At 47.8% G+C, this 16,045-nt stretch overlaps 2 pseudogenes; one reads left to right on the top strand and one right to left on the bottom strand.

Moving 5' to 3' along the window:
• Positions 1–367: 367 nt before the first annotated feature.
• Positions 368–2,095, bottom strand: LOC101648997 (annotated as a pseudogene).
• Positions 2,096–13,124: 11,029 nt separating this feature from the next.
• Positions 13,125–13,362, top strand: LOC101649313 (annotated as a pseudogene).
• Positions 13,363–16,045: the final 2,683 nt, after the last annotated feature.

Genomic DNA, 16,045 nt, shown 5'->3' with positions numbered 1-16,045 from the left:
GGCAGTAATGACAGAGCATGCGCTGTTACGCAAAAACCGCGATAGAGTGAAGCTGCGGAAGTCGAAGCGCGAAGTGGCGAGGGTTCACTGTACATTGCTCTTACACCCAGTATCAGGAATGTACAAATGTCTTTTTATTCAAAAGTACAAAATAAATTATCTCTAGGCATGGACAGGCCAGCAGTATACCATTCTATATTGTCAACTGAAACCAGCTACTGACGGTGATAGGGATTTTCTCAAAACAACAGCCAGCCTTTTCTTCATTTTCTTCTGAACTGACTTCTCTGAAGGTTTGGATAGGGAACACTGCCTGGAGCTTCCTTGTCACAGTTCATTGAGAAATGGCAAAGCACTAGTCTCACAATTAGAACATGCCACCTCCCATGCCTCCCAGGCCCCAGCCCATGCCACCCATGCCACCCATGCCAGGGTCCTTCTCTTCTTTAGGGATTTCTGTGACGACAACTTATGCTGTGTTCAACAGAGAGGCCACTCCAGCAGCGTCCAACAACGCAGTTCTTACCACCTTGGTTGGATCAATGATTCCTTTTTCTACCACATTCACAAATTCTCCGATCGCAGCATCATCGCCAACTTCTGAGGAACTCTGAATTTTTTCTCAACTCTCCATGATCCTACAACACCTGCCTTCCTAGCAATGGTCATTACAGGAATTTTGAGAGTTCGTTTCATAATCTCAACACCAATTTTTTGATCTTCATTTGCTGGAGTTAAAGAGTTCAAGGCCGGAACGCACCGAAGCAGAGCAGAGCCACCTCCAAGAACAATGCCTTCTTCCACAGCAGCTCGTGTTGCATTGAGAGCGTCAGTAACGGTCTTTCTTCTCATTCACTTCCACGTCACTTGTCCCACCGACCTTTAGCACAGCCGCTCCATCTGAAAGTTTTGCCAGACGTTCATCCAGTTTTTCCTTTTCAGAGTCACTAGCTGTGACCTCCAACTGCTCAATGATTTCTTGAGCACGCTTTTCAATGTGAGCCTTGTCACCTTTTCCTTTCGAGAGGATGGCATCATCTTTGGTCACAATGACCTCTCCAACTTTTCCTAAGTCGTGAGGCTGAACGGCTTCAAGAGTCAAGGTCAATCCCTTTTCTCCAAAGACTGCACCAGCAGTAGCAATGGCCACGTCCTTAAGCTGTTTCTTTCTATTATCACCAAAGCCTGGGGCTCTGACTGCTGCAACCCGAAGACCAACTTTTAGCCTATTCAATACGAGGGTGCTTAGAGCTTCTCCATCAACATCTTCAGCAATTATGACCAAAGGCTTACGGTGAGCATTGGCAATTTCAAGAGCAGGTACAATGGACTGGATGCTAGAAATTTTCTTTTCACTTAATGGAACATAGGCATCCTGGAATTCACAGTTTTGACCTTTGGCTGTATTCATAAAATATGGAGAAGTATACCCTCGGTCAAACTTCATTCCTTCAATCATTTCTAATTCATCATTCAATGGTTTTCCATCCTTTACAGTGATGACACCCTTTCTTCCAACCTTTTTCATTGCATCAGAAATGACGGTGCCAATTTCTTTGCCTTCGTTTGCAGAAATTGCAGCCACCTGAGCAATTTCTTCAGGTGTTGTCACAGGTTTAGATTGCTTCTTAAGCCCAGCAATTACAGCATCAACAGCTACTATCACACCTCTTCTGATTTCCACTGGATTCGCACCTTTGCTAATCTTCTCAAAGCCTTCCTTGGTGATAGAGCGTGCCAGTACAGTGGCCGTGGTGGCACCATCGCCGGCCTCTTCATTTGTGTTATTGGCAACATCTTGGACAAGTTTGGCCCCAATATTCTTGTATTTATCCTTTAAGTCAATTGATTTTCCAACCATGACACTGTCTTTTGTTACTTTAGGTCTTCCCCAACTCTGCTCAGTAATCACTGTTCTTCCCTTTGGCCCCATAGTAACGGCTACAACATCTGCTAAAAGATCTATGCCTTGAAACATTAGGGCTCGGGCATCTGCACCAAATTTTACATCTTTGGCATAAGCCCGAGTGAGGTGAGGAGCCAGTACCCGGGACACTGGCCTCACTTGACGAAGGACTGCAGGTCATCGGAGCATTTCTGCGGGGTGGCCAGCGGGCGTGCAAGTGGAGAGACAGGCCGTCTGCGGCGAGTGAGGGACAGAGTGCAGGGTTCGCACAGCAATGAGGCCATGTCAAGACGATCTATTCTTGAGATGACAGCCAAGAAAATCGATTGAGGCAGTTCTCCTTGGTCACATGGCCTAAGAGTCACCGCTGAGTCCAGAGGCCTCCTCCACGGACCATCTGATTAAAGCTGGACAACAACCCTTTGTGGGGGGGGAGTATTTATGGTCATTTTCAGTTGTAGTCACTCATTGTTTACCCACTCACTGACAATTATCCGGAATGACCAATGACTAGAAGGGCCACAATAGGTAACAATGCCATCTCTTCCATTTCAATCGCCTTCCCATGTACAGTTCATTGACCTTGAGTATGTGCCTCATGTTGTTGAATCGTCACCATCGGTCACCCCTGATTTTTCCTATCACCCTTAACAGAAGCTCACTGTGCCCGGAGCCTTGTGTTTTCTCTCCCCTTTCTGTCCACATTTTGTCACCTATTTTTTCAGCAGCTAGAGTACCAGGTATAGAGTAGGCACCAAGTCAATAATTGTCAAGTGTGATTCTAGCCCACCCCAACACCACCCGACCTCCTCATAACCCAGCATCGAAAGGGTCAACACTTGGGGGTGGAAGGATTCAGATAATAGACGTCTAGTCTGATTGTCCAGGTGTTAAACATTTGTAATATCAACCTGCTTAGAGCCATATTATGACACTCCTGGAAGGAGGTGTAATTTGGAGCTTAAACTATGGTCAAGTTCACCCAGCAAAAGTATATTGAGAGGGGCCAAGGGCCTCTTTGCAGTACACATTCCTGGGCCTGGGCAAATAAACACCATAGACAACAAACCCTTAATCTCCTCAGGAATTCCTCTGGGAGCCAGAGCCTGAGGTCAGATGATGGGCCCTACCCACTCTTCAACGGTACTTGGGGCCTGCTGGTCTCTAAAGAGCCCTTTTGGCACAATAGGTTAAGTATTAGGCTGCTCACTGAAAAGGCAACAGTTCAAACGCACCAGCCCCTGGGAGAGAGAAAGGTGGGGACAAAGATTTACAGCCTCAGCAACCCTATGAAAGCAGCTATCCATTGCTGCCAAGGAGGGGAAGGCCTTAAAGCCCCCTGTGAGTCTCAGTTTCCTCTCTTGTGGGGTTGAAGCAGACGTTGCTAATCATCACCAATACCTTAGCTTCTCTCCTTCCCAGACCTTCAGCTACACATCATTTCCCAGCCTCCTTTGCAGGTGACTTGAACCACGTGACTCCGTTCTGGCCAATGGATGTGAGAAATGGTTTCTCTCTGTCACTTCCAGGCCTGGCCTCCTCCAAGTCCCGTCAGTTCTCTTGCCACCTCCAGTTGCTGCCCACGTGGCAAGGGCTCTGTGAGCACGGTCTGAAGAGACAGGCCGATTATCAGTCAGATTCAGATACGGCGGACCTTTGGGGATTCTCAGACAAGGAATTTAGAATTAGAGGCTCTTAGAACTTTCTCAGCTCACTGCCATCGAGTCCATGCTGACTCATAGCGACCCCATAGGGCAGGGTAGAACTGCCCCTGTGAATTTCCAAAATTGTAACTCTTTACAGGACTAGAAAGCCCTGCTTTTCTCCCACCGTGTGGCTGTGGTTTCAAATTACTGACCTTGCAGCAAAAGAGCCCAACAATTCATGGTGAGGTTCCAAGAGGCAGGTTGGAGTGGAGACGTGTGCTTCCTGAAGCTTCCACCCATCCAGGCTTAGCGATTGTTCTGGATGGTGGCCCCTCAATCGATGCTGCTGTTTCGGGTGAATAGGTGGAGGCCACAGAGCATCGTTTGAGGGGCCACCATCCAGAACCAAAGGCTGTAGGTTCAGAACTAGCCAGTGGTATTGGGGTGGGGGTGGGAGGGAAACGGGCTGGTAATTGCCTTCTGGAAAAAACAGCCACTGACAACCATGGTACCCTTCTCAGCCCGTGAAGGACTCTGTGAATGCTAACTATCATTAGTCTGTGCGTCTAAGGAGCCCTGATGGCACAGTGGTCACACATGGTGTGAGCTATAAAAAGACTTTCCCCGTTTTGTCTCCCACAAAGTTATGCCCAAACATTAGAGGCTGTTTGCCAGTACATAATGGGAGGTCAGATGCTTACAGATATTCTCAATGAAGGCATGCAGCCATCAGACTACTGTCTGGTCCACTGTAGGTGGGGCTCACACCCTACTGATAAGGATAGTAATCGTTTCCATGGAGAGCCAGAGAAGGGGTCAAGCCTGCTCAGTGACATCCAAAGTTAGGCTGCCATCCTGAATCTAGGATCCGCCCATCTTGTCACATGTGTACCTCCAATCCCTCCCCTTCCTATTGCGTGTATACTCCTAGATCATCCCCCTCCCATTACTGTATTGCCTGTAGTACAACCCCTTCCTGTGACGTATGCCTTTACCTATAATTAGGAGTACAGTGAACCCTCGTTTATCGTGGTTAATCGGTTCTAGACCCTACCGTGATAAATGAAATTCCGCGAAGTAGGATTCCTTATTTGTAAATCAAATATTTTCGTAGTTAAGAGCATAGAGGACATGAAAAAACACCCTTTAGTCACCATTACACTCGTATTACCCAATTTATTAAACGAAAAAGGGAAAATACAGTAAAACATTTTGGACATTACAATTATCATTTATTATTTATTATATTATTTATGGCATCTAGTTTACAGTATTACATATTTCACATACAGTATTATTATACATTTTCTTTAAAATCGCAAACAATTACAGTACACTGTACAAAAGCAAAAATGCATATGATACGTAGCTCCGATACGTAGCGATGCAGACAGAAGCATGTACAGTATGAGCCAATCAGTGGCAGTAATGACAGAGCATGCGCTGTTACGCAAAAACCGAGATAGAGTGAAGCCGCGGAAGTCGAAGCGCGAAGTGGCGAGGGTTCACTGTATTGATGCCAGCTCGGCAGGACCCCAAAGACAACCAGAGCAAGCATTGCTTCCTCCTGTGCCATCTTCACCATCATACTTTAAGTCTATTGATGTGGCAACTGCGTGTTGTGAGTGTATTTCAACCTAAGGGCTTCATCTTCCAGCACTATACTGACCAGTGCTCTGTGATCCGTAGGGTTCTCTTGGTGGAGGAAGCCATAGTGTACAGAGGTTGAGAGACTTTTCCAAGGTCGCACAGGGGGAATAGAGATCAGAGCTGGAGCTGGAGCCTTCTCAGATGCAGAGCTCTAGTATATACATCCATTCCTCATTTAAGAACACAGTTAGGTCCCAAAGATCAAGTCTTTATGAGAAAAGCCACCATGGTGTGAAAACAGAGGATGACCACTTCAGATCAGAAAATGGAGGATAACTACATCAGACCACAAAGTTCAAGATAACGATAACTACATCAGACCACAAAGTGCAAGACGACTACATCGGACCACAAAGTGCAAGATGACTACATCAGACCACAAAGTGGAAGATCACTACATCTGCTCACAAGCTGTCAAATTACATCATTACATGACTAGAGACAGAAGCCTACCCTGCCATCCATTAAACTAGACAGAGATAGAGCCAGCTCCTTCGTGACTAGAAAACATTGCTACTCGGGATGGCGGTAGCAGCAGTCCCAGTCCTCGACCCACTCAGGAGGTGCTGCCCAGCCACTGTGTGCCCATTGCCAACCAAGAGCTGCCGGCCTGGCCTGGCCTGCTGGCCGTCAGGAGTCATCTCCATTGACCAGAAGCGCACAGGAGATGCCATCAATGTCATGTCTGAGGTGGCTCAGACCTGCTCACCCAGGACGTGCGAGTCTGGGTTTTTCCAGAGGGATCAAGAAACCACAAAGGCTCTCTGCTGCCTTCCACCTTGCAGTCCAGGCCCGGGTGCCTATTGTCCCCATCGTCATGGCCTCTGACCAAGGCTTCTACTGTAAGAAGGAGTGCCGCTTCACCCCCATGGCAATGCCAGGTACGAGTGCTGCTCCCAGGGTCCACAAAAGGGCTGACAGGGTTCAGTACCCAAGGGGGGCGTGGGGCGGGAATGATGGCCAAGGTCTGACTGTGAACTCCCCTCCACCCTTCCTTCCTACAGCTACCAACCCAGCCCTCTCCCTTACTTCCCCCCTCTTCCCACCTGTCCATCTTTGGGATCTTCAACTTCTGAGTGAATATGGGTACAGCGCCGCTCCCTGCCTCTTCCCAGCCCACCCTCCGCCTCTCCACCTCAGTGCGCTCTCCACTCTGATCCCACCTCCTGCATCTGGTCTGTGGAACAGCTGCCTCCTCCCCATCCCCAGAGATTCAGCCTTCACAAGGTGTGGTCGTTATATCACCTGTTGTCAATTTGAGAGGATTTCCAGTGAAGGGGTGGAGGTCAGCCTGTCGGTTAGCCTGTCAATCAGGTCCTAGCTTGATGACTTCATTTGGAGATGCTAAGGAAAATAAATAGCTCACTGGAGGCCAGACACATGCTCACTCCCTGCAATGTTGACGAGCCAGGAGACAGGCTGATGCCAGCCAGAGCCTCGGAGCTGGAGAAGCCACGTGGAGACCCCTGCCAGAGCTGAGATGCTTCCATGGCCACTGGATCCACAAGATCTTCCACCCACTGGCCTGCGATCATCCTTCATTTGACATCATTGCATGTGTTTCCTAAGTCTGAAGGGGACTTTATAGATTGGTCTTGGACATATGGGCTTGATCTGGACTGGGCTGAGATGTTTTCTCAATATTCAGTTACTCTTTCTATAAAGCTCTTTCTTATACACCTACGAGTGTCTGTAACTTTTGTTTCTCTAATCCACCCACACTAACACAAAAGGGTGGGGAACACTCCATCCTGCCCCATGGTCTCCTCTCCCTCTTCCACTCCACATCAGCCAGGGATGCCCCCACCCCATGGAACCAGTCCACTCCACTCCAAGTCCACGGAGCCAGTGGGCTCATCCCTTGTGAGCAGGAATCCTCAGTGTGGGGCTGTCAGCAGATACTTTAACTGCTCCTGGGACAGCCCTAGCTTCCTCCTCAGAATACTCAGCCTCACCTTTACTCCCACCCTGCGGAGCCTCCTGGCAGCGGAGGACCGGACTCTTCTAACTCAGCGGTCTCGTCCCCATCCATGCCTAGTGCCCACTCCAGGACACTACGCCCAGTGTAGTCTCCACACATTTCTCTCTGCTTCCTCTCCCTCCCTCCCTCCCTCCTGGTACAGTTCTTCAGGGGTTCAGCCCCACCCAGCTCAGCCCTGCCCAGGTTCTGCAGCCCCACAGTGCTGAGAAGAACCATGTGGGGGTGGGGGGTGGGAGGCAGACAGCAGGTGCTGTGCCCCCTCCCTTCCACTCCATGGGGAGTTAGGGAAGGCACTGAACCCTGGCTGGAAGGGAGAAGAGGGCTTTTGATGTATTTCTTTTTCTTCTGAGCCTTTCTCTCTCCAAGCCAGGTTTTCATTTCCCCGCTGCGGCACTAAGCCCATCCCAGACCTGGTCCCATCATCAGGACGGTGGGTAGGGAGCCAAAGGAGAGGGTGGGTGAGGTAGTTAGTTGATTGTGCCAACATGGCCAATGAATACATGTGGAGTTAATTGAAGGGCAGAGGGATAAATGGCTCAGTGAGCCTCGCCTTTCTAGTTCTCCGGTCTCTTGCTTTCTGATGGTCGGACCAGGGTGCAGCTGCCTTAGCCAGTTCCCTGCTTCAGCTGGCAAGGCTCACTTTAGCTGCAAGACATCCCTGAGGAGAAGCCACATGGAGCTACCCCGATGCAGCCCTGGGTGCTGGAGCAGCTGTGTTGAGACCCCTGCCAGCAATGAGATGTTTACACATTCACTGATTTGGCTTTCCTCCTGCAGTTGGCGTCTCATTGCGTGTTTTGTGAGATGCAGGAGGACTTTGTGGATTGGTGTCAGACATATGGGTTAATGAGTTAATGTTGGACTTGTGGGCTTGGGCAGCACTGGGTTGGGATGTTTTCTTGATGCGCACTTATATAAAACTCTCTCTTATACATGAGTTTCTGTGGATTTGTTTCTCTAAAGTATCCAGACTAACACAGTGGTACCCAGCTGTGTGTGATTGGTTGTTCTTAATTATCTATTATCTGGATAACACCAAGAAGGGAGAATAAAGGCTGGGGGGAACTACTAACTCTCACAGACACCCCGTCGCTATAAAGTGTCAGAAAGATCCTCTTCTGTGATTAATGAAAGTATGGAGCTGCTCTCTAACAGAAAACCTTCTCCTCAAAGTCATAGACTTAAGAGCCCCAAGAAAATGATTTTTTTTTAATCAAAAACGTTGCTCTCTGAAATTCTGAGGTCAGGTGGAGAGAGGCACCCCCCGCTTGCCTACAGAATCTAAGTCACTTAGACACAGAGAAGCAGCTGCCACCGCCTTCATCCCCGGTGACAGCTGCTTGATTGTAACCAGAACAGCGAGGGAACCCAGGTGACCTTTGGTTACAGAGGGCATTCCTAGAGTCCCCCTTCAAGTCCGTCAAAGTGGCCAGGGCTTTGCCTTTACCCTCATACTCCCAGCGCACTCACACGAGCAGGAAAGCCCAAGATCAGAAGTGTTGATCGTAGAAATGTGATGTAATCACTTCCTATGTGTCAGAAAAGAAAGCTCAACGGATCACCGTCTGCGTCACCCAGAGAGGGCCGTGTGGAATTGACTATGACAGTGGGCTATTTGGGTGGGGGGTGTGGGTGGGGGTGTTTGGTTGTTTGCCATGTCGTGTTGTTACAAGTATCAGTACTGTCATTTTCACGCAGTCATTTCCATCAGTGAGAGCCCACACACACACACACACACACACACACACACACAAACGCACCCACAGCCATTCCTCATCACAGCAGGCAGAGGAGACATCCAAGCTCACTGCCTCTGCGGGACGTGAGCTTCAGCACCTGCATCGTCTCCCCAAGGCCCAGCTTCCTCAGCTGTAAGGGAGGATCACAAGTGTTTCCCTCGGGTTGAGGATTAAGTGGGTTCACAGTAGTCTTTCTCCCTGCACCCTCTCCCCTCTCTACTCCTCCACCCTGACATTAGCTCCCACAGCAACACTCATCTACAGGCTCACAGCGCCACCTTGTGGCCTGGAGGATGCTGGGGCTAGAGCAGGGTTTTTTGTTTGATTAAAAGATCATTTTATTGGGGGCTCTTCATACATCAATTGTATCCGGCATATTTGTACATATGTTGCCATCCTTATTTTCCAGACATTTTCTTTCTATTAAGCCCTTGGTATCAACTCCTCTTTTGTCCCTCCCTCTACCCCCCCACCCTCGTGACCCCTTGATAAATTATAAATTATTATTTTCATGCCTTACACCCACTGCTGTCTCCCTTCCCTCATGGTTTCTGTTGTTCGTCCCCCTGGAGGGGGGTGTGATTGTGTGTCCATCATGCTCAGTGGTTCCCCTTTCCTCCCCTCCTCTCCCCACGTTCCCCCTACCCTCCTGGTATTGCTACTCCCATTCCTGCTTCTGGATTCCGTGTGTCCTGAGCTCTGATCTCTTATCTGTACATGCTCCGGTCTAGTCCGAAGTGAGAAGCATCACTGGGGTCATGATAGTGGGGGGTGAGGAAACCTCAAGGAACCAGAGGAATATTGTGCTTCATCAGTGCTTTACTTCGGCTCTGGTTGACTCGTTGATTTTTGTTAGTTGTTTCAGTTAATTCTGGCAGTAGAACTACCCTATAGGGTTTCCTAGGGTCCTGCTCTGGGCTGGGCATTAGGCTGGCTGCTAACGGCAAGGTCAACGGTTCAAACCCACCAGCCGCTCCGAGGGAGAAAGATGAGGCTATCTGCTCTGGTGATGATTTATCCACTCTGAAGCCCTATACACTACAGGGTCACTATGAGCAGGAATCAACCCGATGGCTGTGGGTTAGAGGGTCAGAGTTGGAATTCACTTGATAACAGTGTTTGATTGTTAAGGGAGCCGAGCTCAAGGTCTTTTCTCCAGCAGAACGCATGGCAGGTTCGAACGGCTGAACTTTCAGTTTGCAGCCCAGGCCTTCCTGAACCATTTGACCACCAGGGCGCCTATAGAGAGGATCCAAGACAACAACATAAAGCTAGTTGCTCTCAGGTTGATTCCAACCCCATTTTCAGAGGGAGCCCTGGTGGTGTATGGTTCCTTGCTGGGCTGTGATCAGCAAGGTCCACAGGTCAAAACCACCAGCAGCTCCTTGGGAGAGATGGTTACAGTCTTGGAAACCCACAGGCGGTTGCTATGAGTCAGTATCGACTGGATGGCAGGGAGGGTTTTTTTAGATCATCTTTCCAAAGAAGATAGACATGTCTTTCAGTAGCCAAATCCTATGATACCACTCCTTGGAGGGGGTAAAGAGGCCTGGAACCTTATCTGTTATCTTGGTGGGAGACCTGAGGAGCAGTTAGGAGGCTCTGTGTGTTAGAGAAGGAGCCCCGGGGTCGACATAGTGGTTCCAAGTTAGACTGTTCACCAGAGGATCAGCAGGTCCAAAGCACGAGCCACTCCGCGGAAGAAAGGGGCTTTCTACGCCTATAGATTTACCGTCTCAAAACTCATAGAGCAGGTCTACCCTGCCTCAGAGGGACAGCACCCATTCCATGGCAGTGAAGTGGAGTGTTTTTAGATGTGTGAGCGAAGCAAGCCCTCTCTGATGGCCGAATTACTGGACCCTAGTGGATGATGCATAAAGCTGCCAGTCACGAGATCCGTGTTTCCAACTCACCAGTAGAAAGGCAAGGCTGTCTGCTACTGTAAAGATTGAAAGTCTCAGAAACCCCCAAGGGACGCTTCTACCCTGTCCTATAAGGTCATTATGAGTCAGATGGCAATGAGTGTGTGTGTGTGTGTGTGTGTGTGTGTGTGTGTGTGTTGTATCTGAGTGTCAATAGATGAGGTCTGTGAATGTATTAAAGTCCGAGGTACAGTGAACCCTCGCCACTTCGCGCTTCGACTTCCACGGCTTCACTCTATCGCGGTTTTTGCGTAACAGCCATGCTCTGTCATTACTGCCACTGATTGGCTCATACTGTACACGCTTCTGTCTGCATCACTACATATCAGAGCCATGTATCAGATGCATTTTTGCTTTTGTACAGTGTACTGTAATTGTTTGTGATTTTTAAGAAATTTTATCTAAGCCCTATGATGGCTCCTAAACGAGCTGCTTCTTCTAAGCCTTCTGACAATAAAAATAAGCGCCAGAGGAAGATGTTCACCATCCAGGAAAAGGTAAAACTTTTGGATATGATCAAAGATGGCAAGAAAATCATGGAGGTTGCACGCCATTTCGAGTTGAATGATGCAAAGCGCATCATGACAAGGAATCCTACTTCGCGGAATTTCATTTATCACGGTAGGGTCTAGAACCGATTAACCGCGATAAATGAGGGTTCACTGTAGTTGGAATCTGTCTCATCTGGGTGCTTCTGCATATGAAAGTTGAGGTTGCATAAGTCTCTCCAAAAGGGTTTCAAGAGTACGATGGCATGTCCAAAAGCAAACTGCTAAAAAAATTGTATTTATTCAACAGTATCAAAATGTGAAGTCATTGTTTCTAGACAGATACCCCATGTGAGAGTTACATAAGTTCATGTCTACTTGAGATCTGAAAGTGTAGAGATGCTATTCAACCTGTCCATCAGGATGACGGTGCTCCTTGTGGGCGTGGCCTTCTCATAAAGGAGAGTTCAGGGAACCACTCCCTCTCTCTCTGCCTTGGCTTCCTGCTTGCCATCCCTGAGAGCTGTCAGAGCCCTGCCATGTTTCCACCGACACTGGATCCACCCACTGACCTGTGATCTTCCTGCACTTTACATCACTGCATGTGGCTGTATGAGTTTGAAGAGGGACTTATAGACTGATATCAGACTTGAGTTGAATGGGCCTGGGATGTTTTCTTGACAGATAATTATTTCTTGATACAAAGCTCTTTCCTACACCTATATGAGTGTCACTGGTTTTGTTTCTGTGGTCAACCGGGCCAAACACACTCCACCCAGGTCTAGAAGCTCCTGAGCGTGGCGTCTCCACCTCTCTAAGCCTTTCCAGAAGAACTCAGGTTATACCACATCCAAAATGGCAGTTGGGGCATCCTGAAATCGTTCCTTCTCAATGCTCTTTGAGTTCAGGGCACAAAAAGAGGTCTTAGGGGGAAAATTGGGAATATAATATTGTAGGATAGCAGGGGTGGGGTAAGGTTTCCCAACAAAATTGTCATAGGACAGCCCTTGTTAGCCTCGAAGAATAATCAGGTGTGTTGTGACGGGGAGGGAATTCCTCCATACAACTTCTCTGACCTTTGCTTCTCATCCAAGCAGTTTTCAATTGTTTTTTTTAACTTCTTCCTAATAAGTCCCTATGATGATCCTTTGTCCTTCAAGAAAATCTACCAAGACTGCTATTTGGAATTTTTATGAAAAAAATCACTAGCACCTTCTGAGCTGATCTCTCTGCCTTGAACTTAATCGGACCGGTAGATTTCCTCAGACATCACTGTTCTGCCTTGACCTTTTGTTGAACGAGACTGCTAACGAGACTGTTGTCGTTAGGCGTCATCAAGTCAGTGCCGACTCATAGCGACCTGATGTACAACAGAACAAAACACTACCCGGTCCTGCACCGTCCTCACAACTGTTCTTACGTTTGAGCCCATTGGTGCCGCCAGCGTGTCCGTCCCTCTTGGCATGGGACTTTCTCTTTTTCGCTGCCCCTCTATTTTACCAAGCATATTGGCTTCTCCAGGAACTGGTCGCTCCTGCCAACATGTCAAAGTCCATGAGCCAAAGTTCTGTCATCCTTGCCTCTAAGGAGCATTCTGGCTATCATTCTTCCAAGACAGATTTGTTTGTCCTCTTGGCAGCCCGTGGTATTGTCAAGATTCTTCACCAGCACCACAATCTTCCTCAGTCCTCCTTCTTCAGTATCCAACTTTTACATCCACACGAGGCATGGAAAATACCATGGTTGGAGAGCCAGCCGTCGCAGTTGCCGCACTCCTGTGAACTTCTTCGTGATGTTTCCCTTGGCCAAAAACGCACTAAGCCGTCTTCAGATGGGAAGCATTCAGCAAGCACTGGCAAGGCATAGCCACCAGAAACGGGCACCTGATTTCCATGACAAATACGGTCATGCCACTTTAGCTAATGGAGCTACTTTCTGTATCGCTGTAGGGACATAGACAGCAACACAAATTGGAATCCAGTGGAGCCTGTCCCCTGTTGGCAGTCACCCCAAAGGAATGGAGAGATTAGAAATCAAATCAGCTGGGGGTGTAATACTGAATTGTTTCAAAATCAACTTTTAAATGGATCCAAGTAAAAGCACCACATATGGCATTATTGAAGAAAGAAAATGCATTTGAAATTATTACTGTCTGTTTTCTTTGTTTCCTATAAAGAAAACCAAGCATGATCACCAAAAAAAAAAGAGAAGATGCCATAGTTGGGTCAAGCTCGCCTTGGGCCTCAAAGTAACATCCTTGCTTTTCAACCCTTTCAAGGGGCCTGGTGCAGCAGATTGACCCAACGTAAAGCATCATTTGATCTTGACTGCTGCTTCCATGAACAGTGATTGTGAATCCAAGCAAGACAAAAGCCTTGACAACTTCAATCTCTTCTCCCTTGATCATGATATCACCTATGGGTCCACTTGTGAGGCTTTGGGTCTTCTGTACATTGATCAAGATACATTACTAATTTGGGGCCATAGGAATGCTGACGTTAGAAACAAACAAGATGGAAAGTCCTCGGAAAATACAGTCTTGGTGGCAGAAACGAAGCTGGAGGTGCCATGATCGAGTTCTGCAAGACCAGCAACTTGTTCGTAGCAAATATCTTTCTTCAGCAGCACAAACAGCAACGAAGCACCTGGGCTTCTTCAGGTAGAACACGCAGAAATCAAATTGGCTACATCCGCGAGAAGAGACCGTGGAGAAGCTCGGTGTCAATAGCTAACTCCAGGCCAGGGGCTGACTGTCAATTGTCAGTCCAATGCCATCAATGGCTGGCGTGTAAGTTCAGGTTGGAACTGAAGGAAAATAGAACAAGGGCAGAAGAACCAAAATATGACCTTGAGTCTGTCCCACCTGAATTTTTTTAAAATACGTTTATTGGGGGCTCTTACATCTCTTATCACAATCCGTACCTTCCTCCAGTGTTCTTTTCTTTTTTTAAAAAAAAATCATTTATTAGGGGCTCATACAACACTCCTCCAATGTGTCAAGCACATTTGCACATATGCCGCCATCATCATTTTCAAAGCATTCTCTTCCCACTTGACCCCCTGATAGCAGCTCCCCATTTCTTCCCCTACCTCCCCCCGCCTGCCCTCCCTCACGATCACTTGATAAGTTATAGATTATTATTTTCATATCTTACCTCGTCCTCCGTCGCCCCTCACCCACTTTTCCAATGTTCGTCCCCCTGGGGTGGCGTCAAGACCATGCCTCATGAAGAAAGCCAAAGGTCGTTAAAAAGAAAGGAAAGAAAGAAAAGATCCAAGTGGGTGTCAGAAGAGACCCTGAAACTTGCTCATAATCATAGAGTCGCTAAGGCAGATGGAAGAGAGGATGAAGTCAAAGAGCTGAACAGAAATCTCCAAAGGGCAGCTAGGAAAGACAAAGTAAACTCTTATAGCAAAAGGTGCATAGCCCTAGAGTTAGAACACCAAACACGAAGATCACACTCAGCATATCTGACACGGAAAACTCAAGAAAGAAACGGAGCTTCCAGTGGCAATATAGAAAGATTCTGTGAGCCAAATATTGAATGAGGCTGAAGACATCAAAAGAAGATGGAAAGAATACACAGTCACTGCACTCGTCTAAGAACTAGTCGACAGTCCACCATCTCAGGAGGTAGCACATGAGCAAGAACCAATGGTACTGAAGGAAGAAGTTCAAGTTGCACAGAAAGCATTAGCCAAAAACAATGTTCCAGGAAGGAGTGGAATACCAATTAAAATGTTGCAACAAGATGATGAAGCCCTGTAAGCACTCACCTGTCTATGCTAAGAAATTTGGAAGACCACTTGGCCAACTGACTAAACCCATTCCAAAGAAAGGTGACAGAAGATGAAGACAAGGGTACCACTAAGAACATGTCTGCAGTCGTTCATTGACCACAGAACTTAACAAAAACAAAACTGTCAAATCGATTCCTACTCATAGTGACCCTTTGAAATACACATATGTTCAGGGAGAGGGAGACGGCTGATTAGAGCACACAGGAGCAAATGAAGGGCGAGGAAGAGAGAGTGGAACACAACCTGGCCTACCAATCCCTGAGGACGATATTCCTGCTCAGAGCAGCCAAAGCACAGAAAGGACCATAGGGCCGTCCCCATTACAAGACACGACATCCCTCACTGACCCCATAGCATTTCTGGCAGGGGACAACACTGGAGATACAGTTTGGAAATTGCGCCCGATCTGACCCCACCACACTGAGACGAAACTAGTGTGCAACAGAACAGCAAGGAAAACAGAACAAGGAAGTCCCTAGGGAGTACCAAAAATAGACTTTGGGGCCAGGATGTGGCACCCCATCAGACTCGACCAGAAAACACTCCTAAAATTCAACAAACAGATCTTGAACTATTTACAGGCTTTCCTTTTTTGGGGTCATTGGTTTGTTGTTTTGTTGCTTTGTTTTGCTCTGTCTTGTTTTTGTGCATGTTATTATCTCTGCAGGTCTGTCTAGATCAGATAGGTGGGATAAATAATCTGGAGGAGAAAACAACGGGACTGATGGTTCCGGGGGGACATGGGAGAGGGACAGGTGGGGGAAAGGAAGTGGTGCTGACCAACCCAGGTTACAAAGGAACAACAAGTGATCCAAAATAAGTGGCAAGGAGGGTGTAGGAGGCCTGGTAGGGCTTGACCAAGCGCAATGTAACTGAGAGGAATTACTGAAACCCAAATGATGGCTGAACATG

Source organism: Echinops telfairi, unplaced genomic scaffold (genome assembly GCF_000313985.2).
Source record: "Echinops telfairi isolate 266 unplaced genomic scaffold, ASM31398v2 ScPeMD7_655;HRSCAF=1070, whole genome shotgun sequence".
NCBI lineage: Eukaryota > Metazoa > Chordata > Mammalia > Afrosoricida > Tenrecidae > Echinops > Echinops telfairi.
Note: the sequence above shows the minus strand (reverse complement) of the source record. Positions and strands in the feature narration are given on the sequence as shown.